Source organism: Sminthopsis crassicaudata, chromosome 3 (genome assembly GCF_048593235.1).
Source record: "Sminthopsis crassicaudata isolate SCR6 chromosome 3, ASM4859323v1, whole genome shotgun sequence".
Classification (NCBI taxonomy): domain Eukaryota; kingdom Metazoa; phylum Chordata; class Mammalia; order Dasyuromorphia; family Dasyuridae; genus Sminthopsis; species Sminthopsis crassicaudata.
In genome coordinates this window covers 227,067,512-227,079,696 of record NC_133619.1, presented here as the reverse complement: position 1 = coordinate 227,079,696, position 12,185 = coordinate 227,067,512, and the positions used below count along the sequence as shown (strand labels likewise).

Genomic DNA, 12,185 nt, shown 5'->3' with positions numbered 1-12,185 from the left:
TAAGCCAGAGGGAAGAGAGTCTTCACTAAGATTCTTTCTTGTGAAATGCTTCTTTAAAATTCTAAGTGACACAAGTTAGAAGGTAAAGAAAACACTTTAAGAACTACTTTTTTCTTTTCTTTTCTTTTCTTTTTTTCTTTCTTTCTTTCTTTCTTTTTTTTTTTTAATCTTACACCTATGCCTTACATCTCACAATCGAAAACTGTTTTACTTGGTGGTATTGCTGTGAGACACTTTTAAGCTAAAAAAGAATAAAGGACCGAAGCTCAGAGCTCTTTCTTATTCCATCATTGAAGAGACCTCTACAAAGGCAGTTTGAAGGAAAGTGCTTGGTGGGGAATCCCAGTCATGATAGCATAAAGACTATAAAAAGAGTGCCTCAGAAGGGATTAAACACCGTAGGCTCCCCTGGTAGAGATGCATTGTACAGGGTACAACACTGAAAAATCATTGTGAACATTTGAAACCATATTTGTTGCTCAGTTGGTTTTAAATTGAACAATGGTGATTTTTATATAAAATTCACTTTAAATTCCTGCATCTCCTATTATCACTTTTTTTTTTCTTTTGGTTTTTTTTTTTTTCTTTCTTGTGGTTTTTCCCTTGTGTTCTGAATTTTCTTCCCCAACATGACTCATTTGGAAATATGCTAAAAATGAATGTACAAATATAGTCTAAAAATTAATTAAATTTTTTAAAAAGAGAAAACTGTAAAGTCCTGTATCTCCATACAAGTGACGCTGACAAATTAATATATGTAAACATATATATCTACATATACTAAACATTATAAAGTGTTTTTTCAAATAGAGAAGTTCTCAAGAGAACATAAATCTTCATTTCATGGGCAAATGAAGCATTCAAAGACCCAAATACTGCTCATAGCTGTAAATGTTCAGAGGCAAGATAGCAATTTGTCAGGAATGTTGTAGGGAGGATTCATGCATTAGGTTATTAATCACAGTGTTAACATTTAATATCCTCTCCAACTCTAAGAATCTATGATACCATGCTGCAAAGTTGTGTTAGAAAGTCTGAGCTGTTTAGTCCAGCTAGTTAGGGTATAGCATTTAGCTAATAAAATCAAGACCATGGATTCAATCGTAAGCTAAGTACAGAAATTTTTTCATCATCATCTCAGTTTAGATATGCTATCTTACAAATAGATTCCTGTGAACAAAAGGAGGGTTAGGGTTAGGATGTGTGGTCAATGTGGCAGTCAGTTTTTCTGAGATTTTTTTTCTGCATTATGAGAATTTTTAAAAACAAGACTTAAATATATATAAATATATATATATGTATATATAATATTTTATTTGTAATTGCTCCCTCCTCCTGTCTCCCTTTATTGGGCAACAAAAATAAAAAACAACCCCCCCATCATAAGCATGCATAGTCCAGAAAAACAAACTCTTAAGGTGAGAAATTTAAAAATCAAAATGTATCAACAGAATTTTTCTTTTTTTTTTTCCACCAGAATTTTCCCCAAAAAGATGGATTAGGTGACAATGTATCAATGCAGATCACTTAACTGATCTATTACTGATTGTCTAAGAGAGTTGCCAGGGGACAGTGAGGGGTTAAGTAACTTCTACAGGGTCATACTGCTAGAATGGATTTGATCCTAGAGCTTCTTGCCTCATAGACTAGTTCCCTTTCCTAATGTTTTATATCACAATGCCATTATCCGAGAGAGCAACCGTTGGCAAAATGAAACCTAGCAACTGAGGGTAGGAGTAGCTGTCCCTGTGTCTTCAACAGTGAAAGCTGCTGGAGACCTGGAAAAGAAAGATCTTGTGACCAAAATTGTTGGCACTTTCCAGTGGTTCAATATCAAAGTTGGCCACGATATTATTAAAGGAAATGACATCGAAAAAGATGCATTACCATCTACTTTGCAACAATAGTTACTGGCTGTTACTGAGTGCAGTTGAGACTTCTATATTTTATCTCCCACTTTTAGATTGTGAGCTTCTTGAGAAAAGAGACTATCTTGTTATTCTCCAGTGCTTTGCACAAAGGAAATATAACAAAAGCTTTTTTCACTCGTTCATTCATTCTTCATTCATTCACTAAGATTACTAATAAAAATGTTATTTTTATCCATGTACCTGGGTCAAGGACAGATCCTTAAGAGTGCTCCATTTAAGATGGATGTATTAGTGATGATTGGTCTACTTATTCAACTAGTTCTGAATTCACTAAATGTATTATATAATTACCTAGAGTACATGTCTCCATCTTGTTCACTTATTTCTAATGCAGCTTTCTTGAGGTTGTCAAAATGAAATCACTAAAGCAAAGGTCTAACATGTTACTCCCCTGCTCCGGAAGCTTCAATAGCTCCCTGCTGATTCAAGAATCAAAGGCAAAATCCTCTGGCACTTAAAGCCTTTCTGGCTCCAGCCTATTTTTCCAGACTTATTATATACACTAATCCCTTCCATACATTCTAACTTGTTAGGATCCCTTATATATAACACTGCACCTCATGTCTGTGCCATTACACAAGTTGCCTGTCTTCCAATTCTTGAAATGCTCTGTTCTCATTTACACCACTTAGAATCATAGCTTCCTTCAAAGAGTGGCTCAAGTACTTCAGCAGCTTAAATGAGGTCTTTCCCAATGACCACACTTAGTGTGGTCCTGAAATGACATTGTACTTATTTTGTATATATTGTACATTAATTTATCTGAGTTCTTGATGTTTATCCCTTTTGCATGTAAGTTCCATGAGGGCTAGAGCAATTTTATTTTTGCCTTGTATTAACTTCTAGCATAGTACCCAGCACATAACAAACACTGAATAAATGACTACTGGCTTAAATGGCTTAAATGAAACATGCCTGAAGCCAGAGGTCTGCATTAGATAAATAATAACCATAGAAAGAATATCAGACTGGAAGTTGAGATCCCAGTCCCAGTCTTCAACTAGTTGGATGACCTAGGACATGACATTTTATTATTTATGAATTTCAGTTTCCCACATAGGTCAAAATCATATACCTGATTACAAAGTCTAATTGTTGTGACATGCTGGACATGACAACTGACTTCCTTTTAGAAAGAGGTCCAAAAACATAATTTGAGTCCCTGCTCTGCCTTTTTTTTTTTTTTTTTTTTTTTTTTAAAGCTGTGTGATCTTGAGCAAATGAAAATTTTTCTGAGTTCCAATTTCTTCATTTATAAAATGAAAATAATATTTGTATTACCTGCTTCAGTGCTAGAAAGTTCCAATAAGAATATGTAAAGTACATTTAAAAATTTAAAATCTATGCAAATATAAGTTATTAGTAAGAACACCAATACTATTGTTAACATTAAGCTAAAATATTCTTCAGAGTCTGCATGTTAGTTATTCTAATACAACAATTTTTAAACTTTTTGGTTTTGGGACCCCTTTACACTCTTAAAAATTACTAAGAACCCAAAAGAGCGTTTGCTCATGTGGTTTTATATCTATCAATATTTACTATATTAAAAATTAAAACAGATATTTAAATTTTTAACTGATTTAAAAATAAAAATAAACATAATATAAATAACATGTTTTTATGAAAAATAACTATATTTTTCCAAAAGAAAAATTAATGAGAAAGAGTGCCATTGTTTTACATATTTTTGTATAAATCTTTATTGTCTGACATAAAAAGAAGACAACTGGATTTTTCTATCTGATTCTGCATTCGATCTGTTATACTGTTTTGAGGTAAAATGTTCAAAGGAATACTTGAGGCAACTAGATGGCTCAGTGGATAGAGAGGTGGCCAAGAGTCAAGAAGACCTGAGTTCAAATGTGATTTCAGACATTTACTAGCTGTGTGATTCCAGGCAAGACATTTAACTTCATTTTGCCTTAATCTACTGGAGAAGGAAATGGAGACCCACTCTATAATCTTTGCCAAGAAAACTCCATAATGTGATCATGAAGAATGAGACATGACTGAACAACAATTCAAAGAAAATTCAGCTTCATGCAGACATGAAGTTGGAAAATAGGCAAATCACAAATTAGTATTTTTATAAAAACGTTTTGACCTCTCAGATCCCATGAAATGATCTCAGGGGTCTACACACCCTTTGAAAACTGACATTCTAATAATAATAGTAAGCTAAATAATAATAAATTAAATAAACATTTACCTTAACAGATTAATAGAACAAAAATAAATTTTAAAAAGGCATGAAATGACAGGAAAGAAGTGAAATAAAGAAAAGTACCTGGCCCCTAAAGCTTTTTAAACATTAGATGCCCTGGGTTGTCAAGTACACAGTCATCTTGAGACATCTTATTCTGGAAGCACTATTCCCCCCAAATTTCACTTACAGGTAAGATCATGATCATCAGCCTAGACTTCTCTTAAAGATGTAGTCCAATTCTACTCATGCCATGATTTTCACATCTCTACTTTAAGCCTTTTTGGAAGTTTGCCAGCCCCCTTCCCCCCATAGATTGTAACTTCACAAATAGATTTAAAGACAAGTAAATCTGATGTGACTGTATCCTTTGCCAGTCCCTTTACTTCTTTCCATATACCTTTAAAGCTGAAAGCACAGGTTTGATTATGTCACTTCCCAGCTTCATAAACCCTACTCACCTTTAAGACCAAATACAACAAAAGAGTCTTCTGTTTAGCATTCAAAGCCCTTCACAACTGGGTTCCCACTTACCTTTTCTAGTCTTATTACATATCATTCCCCTTCACATAATCTATTCACTCTTGAGTCAAACTGCCCTTTTTTGCTCCTCATATATGACATTCTACTTCCTAGCGCTATGCTTGAAATATACTCTTTTTATTACACTCCCTTGTCTTGGAATTTCTAGCTTCCTGAAATGTTCAGCTCAATCATCATCTTCCACAAATGGTGCTTTTTTGGAGCAGCTAGGTGGTACAGTGGATAGAGCACCAACCCTGAAGTCAGGAGGACCTGAGATCAAATCTGATCTGTCACTTAACATTTCCTGGCTGTGTGAAGCTGGGCAAGTCACTTAACTCTAATTGCCTCAGGAAAAAAAAAAAAGGCTCTTCTTGATCTTCCCCACCACTAGTGCTTCCTCCAAAATTTTATCTTGTTGTACACATGTATATGTTGTCTTCTCATATTTATGTAAGCTCCTTGCAGGTAGAAATTTTTTTTTTCATTTTTATCTTTATATCTCCAGTACCTGGCACATAATAGGCCCCTAATAAATTCTTGTTGATTAACTGACTGCCTAGCTGGGTGATAGGATATAAATTCTTCTGTTTGGCTTTTAAAGACCTTCACAGCCTGGTTGGTCCAAAGCCTGTCTTCAGTCTCACCATACAGTACTTCCCTTTCCTGCACTTTACTGTCCAGGTCTAACTGGCCTTCTTTGGTCCTCACAGCTAAGGTTGGGATCTGTATTCATGTTTAGACACTGACCATTCCCCACACCTAGTGTACACTTCTTCCTTATCTCTGCCTTGTGGAAGCCACCTCAGAGATCCAGTAACACCTTTTATACTAAGCCTCTTTTTTTTTTTTTTTTTGGCTCCTACAACTACTAGTGCCCTTCCTCCTTATCTTGCATTGATTTTTTATTTATTCTGTATTTACTTATAAATGCACATTTTATCTCCATGTTCAGGGATTTTAAAAAATATACTATTATTGCTTAGCACAGTGCCTGGCACAAAGTGGTGTTTGTCCAAACAAAATAATACAATAGATATTCATTAAGCACCTGCTATGTGCCAGGCACTGTGCTAAGTGCTGGGGATACAATAGTTAGGGCATGATAATGGTAGATTTTAATTCAAGCAGATCAGCCGCAGGGAAATACAGAGTTGCTGAGCTTTCTTTAAATGGGGGGTTTGGAAGAAGTTTTTTGTTATGTTCTCCATTCTCTAATGAAAGGGGCAGATATAAGTGAGGGTACTGCTGAAGTTAAAATACTAGGTCTGATGCAATCTCTGTGATCACATATTACTGGATGCTTACTGATTGATCCAAATACAATCTTTTATTATGCAGATGAGAAAATTGAAGCTCAGAAAGATTGTGTCTTTCCCAAGTGAATCTATGGTCCTGGGTCCAAATATAGCATTCTTTCCATTAGACCATGGTACCTTCTTAAATGAACAAGTTCCTTAGTGACTCTAATCTCTTTTCTGGCTTCTCATGAAGCAGCTGTGAATCATAATGACTTAAAACAACAACAAAAATTTTTGCAAATTTCAGGCTTGCCTTCTTTGATACTCCTTTATCGCCTTTTTGATACTCCTTTATTTCTTCACAGAATTTCTGAGTTGGAAGGGATTTCAGTGGTCAAGTAGGTGAACTCCTATATGAGAATCCTGTCCTACAAGGATAGGACCTTCTACTCAAAGACCTCCCAGGAGAGGAGCCTCCCACCTCTCAAAGCAGCCCATTCCATTTTGGGATAGATCTCACTGCCTTGGGAGTTTGTCCCAACATCAAGCCAATTTTGACTTTGCAATATCCAACCATGGATCCTGGCTTTGCTCTATGGTGCTAAACAGAACAAGCTAATCTCTTCTTCCTGTGCTAACCCTTCAAGTACATGAAGACAATTATCATAATTCCCTCGAGTCTTTTCTTCTCCAAGTAATACAAGCTTTGTTCAGTGTTTGAATACCTGATACAGCTAATCTGGACAAGTTCACATGTTAAAACTATATCATATCTAGTGGAGAAGTCAAATGGAGCCTTCATTCTTGAAACAAAGGCAACTAAAAGTGCTTAAAACTTGGATTGCTCTTCCATTAGAAATTACAGGCACTAATCAGAAAAGCCTGAGTCTAACTGCTTTGAAGACCAGCTACTTCCAGAAAATACAGAAACACACTAAGCCTGTGCTTCAACAGCCAAATGCTGCATACACCAGCCTTTCAGATAACCAGGTCAGCTGAAAATCCAGAGACAAAGGGGCAGTTCATATATTCCAACTTTGGCAGTTGCAACAACATTTCATATGCCAGATCTTTATGGATAAAATTTTCCCTGTACTCCTGACCAAAGTTACCCTTGAGGGACTGAGAAACTACCTTAAGGAACTGTGTCTTACTTATAGCATTTTAGTATGGAGTGAAGTTATTACAATAATTTTCAAAAGGCATTTTTTCATTTTTTTCATTTGTATAAATGTAGCCTGGGGTTTGGAGGTTCCTTCTGGCTTCTAAGAGAAGGAAGATGGGCTAAGTAGCAGCACAGAACAGATATCCTTTTGCTTTTAGAGGGCAGCAGCCAGAAACCAGTCTGAGCAGACCCCAACACTAAACTCTCCATTCATTTCTTTGTTAGTGTCATCCAAGCTCAAAAAAAAAAAAAGACAAAAAAAAAAAAAAAAAAAAAGAAAAACTAGTAACCATCTTTTGAAGTCAGAATGAGTGAGAGGAGTTCTCTTTTTTTGGTGGCAAGAATAAATGTTTAAGGAGGTTCATGCTAAAATGTTCCTGGCTCTGCAATATGCCAAATAATGAAATAATCCATATCTACAGGGATAATTATATAATAGCAAATTATTTTGTCAAAGCACCCTGTAATAGCGGGGATGAGGCAGCATAATGTAGATAAAAGAATACTGAATATACATTCTGGGAATGAAGAGGCTTCACTATATCACTGACTAGCTAGATAACCTTGGGCAAATCACTTTACCTCCACACCTCAGTTTCTGCATCTATAAAAAGGGGCAGAGGGGCCTACATCAGGCTCTTGTCAGCTCTGATAAATCATTAGAAAAAATATTTTAAGAGTTCTGGTTAGCTGTGAACATTAGTGTTTTATGTACATATCCTTAATTCCTACTCAAAGGACACTAAATAAATTTGGGCAGGGTCTATTTTGACTTAAAATATAATCCTTTTGGGGCAGCTAGGTGGTGCAGTGGACAGAGCACCAGCTCTGAAGTCAGGAGGACCTGAGGTCTGACCTCGAACACTTAACACTTCCTAACTGTGTGACCCTGGGCAAGTCACTTAACCCCAATTGCCTCAGCAAAAATAAATAAATTGTGTGTGTGTGTGTGTGTGTGTGTAAAATCCTTTTATGTTTCAATCCAGTAAGATGTAGCCTATTTGGCTAAACGCAGGTATAGCAGATGCCCAGTGTTCTGCCAGCTGATTAAGTCAGTTGGTTTGAATATCATGCTAAGGCCATAGATTCAATCCTTACATTTTCTCTGCTCCATTGTCACAACATGAGTCTCTTAACCCTGAATAACAATTATAAGGAGGATTAGGTGAAGAAGGGTGAATGGACCAGTGCAAATCCATCACCACTATTAGAAAAATAATTTTAAGGGGATTCTTCACTGATGGTGCATTAAATATAAAAGACAGTACACATTATAGGGGTGGGGACTAGAACTGTAATTCCACTGGTATAGGGAATTCCTGATTGGGAAAATTTTTTCTACCAATGCAGACTTAGAATTGTATCTGAAACTTATAAGGTAAGAGAAGGCCTAAGGCACTGAGAAATCAGTAGATTTGCCCAGGAATATGGTTAGACTAAATATGTTAGAGTAGGATTTGAACCACTTTTCTTGATTGGGGCCATATCCATTTTATATGTTGATTCTTGATATATTTAATGTAAACCTGTAAAGCCAATATGTAGGACACAGCTTTCTACATGCAGAGTACTGGGTCTGAAGTAAAGAAAATGAGTTCAAATCCAGTTTAAGACATTTACTAGCTGTGTGACCTTGGACAAGGTCCTTAATCTCAATCTGCTTCTGTTCCTTCAGCTGTAAAATGGGGTAAATACCCAGTGTGATAACAGTGATATTAATAGCACCCATCTTCCAGGGTTGTTCTGAGGATAAAATGAGATAATGCCTGAAAAGCGCTTAGCACAGTACCTGGTCCATAAAAACAAAGCTGCTATATAATGTTAGTTATTATTTTATTTATGATTTTTCATGTCCTTCAAAGCACAATTAGATATACAATAAGACTAAGATATTGGGTTAGCCCATAAGATATTAGTTTAGTTTTCTAACTTCAGGATCTTTATGATCTCAATTAATGTGATTATTTTCTCCAGTGATATAGGTAGAAGAGGTTTGTTCCACTGTAGTTTTTAAAACTTAGATTTAAAAGACTAATTAATTCATGTAAGTCCAGACTGATGTACTGAACTGCACAGAAAGCTAGGAGCATCTTTCTGACCTGTCATAATCATGATGCATTTTTTCCTCTCCATTCCCAATTAACACTGATGATTTTCAAAATTTATCCAAGGCAAGAGGAACAGTTCTTGGACCAGCTACTTTCTCTATTCCTGTTCAATCAGACATTTTATCAAGTTGTTTAACATAGAAGTCAGAGAGGGAAAAACAAAAGAAATGCAACCTCTCAGATCCCATGGTCACTATCACACTGGAGGAAGATAAATGTCACCAAATGCAGTCTGCAACACTGACACAAGATCCAATACTGTTTTCCTTGACACTTCATGTCTGAGTTTATACAACAGTGGAAGTCACCTGTGCTATTTTAAATTAATCTGATGTAGATCAGGGAGGTCTAAAAAAGCTGTTGTGGATTGGAAAAGTTAGAGTCAACTATACCATGAATTATTACTTTCTGCAATCAGCAAATCCAAATGAGTAGAGAAGTTGCCATGTTTTCCCACCCCACTTGCTGCCCAAACCCATTATTGTCAAAGACCAACATCTAATACAGTGGAACTGGACTAGTGAAACTAGCTTATGTTTTCACTTGCTTATAATAAAGTCATATAATAAAATTTATGAGCAAAAAAAAAAAATCAAAGGAAAACACAAATGAAAGTGGAGTGGTTGGGGAGGGCTCAAGTTGAAGCATATAAATTAAGAGGCTGCTCTTGGCTTTGACAACTAATACAGCTTTAACCTCCATGAAGATTTTGACTCTTCAGAAAACTAAAGGTATTTGAAAACTGCCCCTCCTCTGATGGAACAGGAAAAAACGAGACAGTATATGTACCAGGATTAGGTGCCTTGTTAAGAGCATACACACCCAAAGTACTGTAACTCCTACCAACATGGTCCCCATGCAGTGTCACTGCTGAGAAGCCGGGCGCTCCAGGCCGGAGCTCCAGGCTTCAGATACACATCTTATAATCACCATATGTTTTCCATCTCTTTCCCCCATGCAAGTACAGTAGCATCCCTAGGTAACAGTTGCTTCGGATTTTGTTATACCGCAGGTTAAATCAGACTCCTACCTCATCAGAATGGAAAGGTAGTTTGAGGATTTTCTTATCTAATCCCCTTGTTATCTAATCACAAATACAAACAGGAAAAAAAAAGGGGGGGGGAGGGTTATGGTAGACTAAACCATAAATATATTTTAAAGTAAAACTGCTTCAGATGTAATTTACTCACATCATCACGTCGTTAAAAGGAGGTCTTCACTGTACAACACCTTAGCTACCAGAGACCTTCGCTCCCATCCCCTCCGAGAACTCTTCAGACCCCAGTAAGGACAGGGGGCCCCACCTAGACCAGCACCCTGTCTCTAGCGAGTGCCCCCTAAACATTGGCTGGAAATGACGGGAGGAAAACCCTGTCCTCACCTCCACTGAGCTGCCCCCACCCCCACCCCACGCTGCTCCGAAATCTTAGGATTCAGCAGCCAGCCGGGATGGCCCAGACCTGCTTCCCCAAACCAGTCCCGGGGAGAGGGGGGAGCGAGCGGGAGTCCTCGCCACGGCCTCCAGCGGATTCCCGGCCAGTAAGACGGGGACCCTTCAGCTTCCCCTCCCTTCCTCCCCCCTCTCCCTCTCTCCTGGCTCACAGCAGAAGGGAAAAGCAGAGGAGATAAAGGATGTCAGGTCCAGGAGAGGTGAGGGCTGGGGAGCAGTGCGGACGAGGCCGGGGCGAGGGGGAAAGGAAACGATTCCCAGAAGACCAGAGGCGTGGCGGGGCCACACGTGGTGGGCGGGGTGGAGAGACCACCGAGAGAAGGGGCAAGGGCCGGCGCCCCCCGATTTCTGGGCGGCCTGGAGAGGGGGAGTGGCTGCTGGGGAGGCCTGCCGGCCGAGGAGCTGGGCCCCAGGGGGCAGCGGCCCGCAGGTGAGGGGAGGACACCTTAAGGGCGGGGACACCTGGAGATCCTTCTGTCCCTCCCCCCTCCCCCCCCCCCCGCAGCCCTCCGTCCCGTCCCCTCCCCTCCCCCCGCCCGGGCCCGGGCCTCTCGCTGACTCAGCCCCACGGCTGCTCCTGTCGCCTCGGCCCCGACTCACAGTGCACGAGGCGATGGCTCCGGCGGAGGCGGCGGCGGGGAAAGGGGACGGGCGGCGGACGGGGGAGGGGGACGGGCGAGGCGGCTGTATCTGAGGCTCCGGGCCGGCCGGGCGGGCTGGGGGCTCCGGGGCGGAGGGTCCTAAGCAAAGGCCGCCGCTGTCTCCGGCTCCAACGCACCGAGACTGCGGGGGAAGAGAGCACTGCGCAGGCGCGATGCGGCCGCTGCTGTCAGAGTCCGAGGGGGCGGGGCTAGGTCCCGCCGTCTCCATGGCAACCGAGCACAGGGACAGTGGGACAGCCCATACCTCCACCTCTCCCTAGCAACGGAACAGGCCCCCTATATTGCCATAGCAACAGGGAACCACACCGTCCTCCAAAGTCACTTAGGGAACGAGGGAACACTTCCACATCACCATGGCAACTGGGAACAACCTTTCCGTCTTTTCCCTTTAGCAACCGGGTGACAACTCCCCCACCTTTTCAAACCAGTCGCTTAGAAGAAGGAAACAACACGTTCTTAACCTATAGGAGCCAGGAGAAGATGAGCTCGGATGCGTAGCAAAAGGAGGGAGCTGAGACGGACTCATATTTCTTCTTCGTGGTCTGTGATGGGATTCCCCATCATGGCCTAAGCTCATGATGACTGAATTCTGTCCCCTTTGCCCGCGATTAAAAAAAAAATATTCATGCTCTTCTTTTCGTAAAAGTGGAGGGAAAATTTGATTCCACTACTCTCCAGCTGATATAGCCATAAAGAGTAAAAGGTAGCTAACAGAGATATTAATTTATGTGCTACTGTTCAGTCGAATCCAACTCTTCATGATCCGATTGGGGGTGTTCTTGGCAAAGATACTGGAGCAGTTTGCCATTTCCTTCTCCAGCTCATTTTCCCTTTGAGGAAACTGAAGCAAACGGGGCTAAGTGACCTGCCCAGAATCCCACAGCACCTTGATGCCCAAGT

General features: G+C 39.8%; 1 protein-coding gene across 4 annotated transcripts in view; it reads right to left on the bottom strand.

Annotated features, from left to right (window-relative positions):
* MAPRE3 (microtubule associated protein RP/EB family member 3) overlaps positions 1-11,423 on the bottom strand; it is an 83,495-nt gene extending 72,072 nt beyond the window's left edge. For 2 of the 4 annotated variants that reach the window (XM_074300137.1, XM_074300136.1), the window contains exon 1: positions 11,224-11,418. The gene's annotated coding sequence lies outside the window, so the exon portion shown is untranslated. Of the gene's footprint in view, positions 1-11,223 lie in introns of all 4 variants that reach the window. The other 2 variants (XM_074300132.1, XM_074300139.1) reach the window with 2 other exon arrangements.
* Between the last annotated feature and the right edge of the window lie 762 nt (positions 11,424-12,185).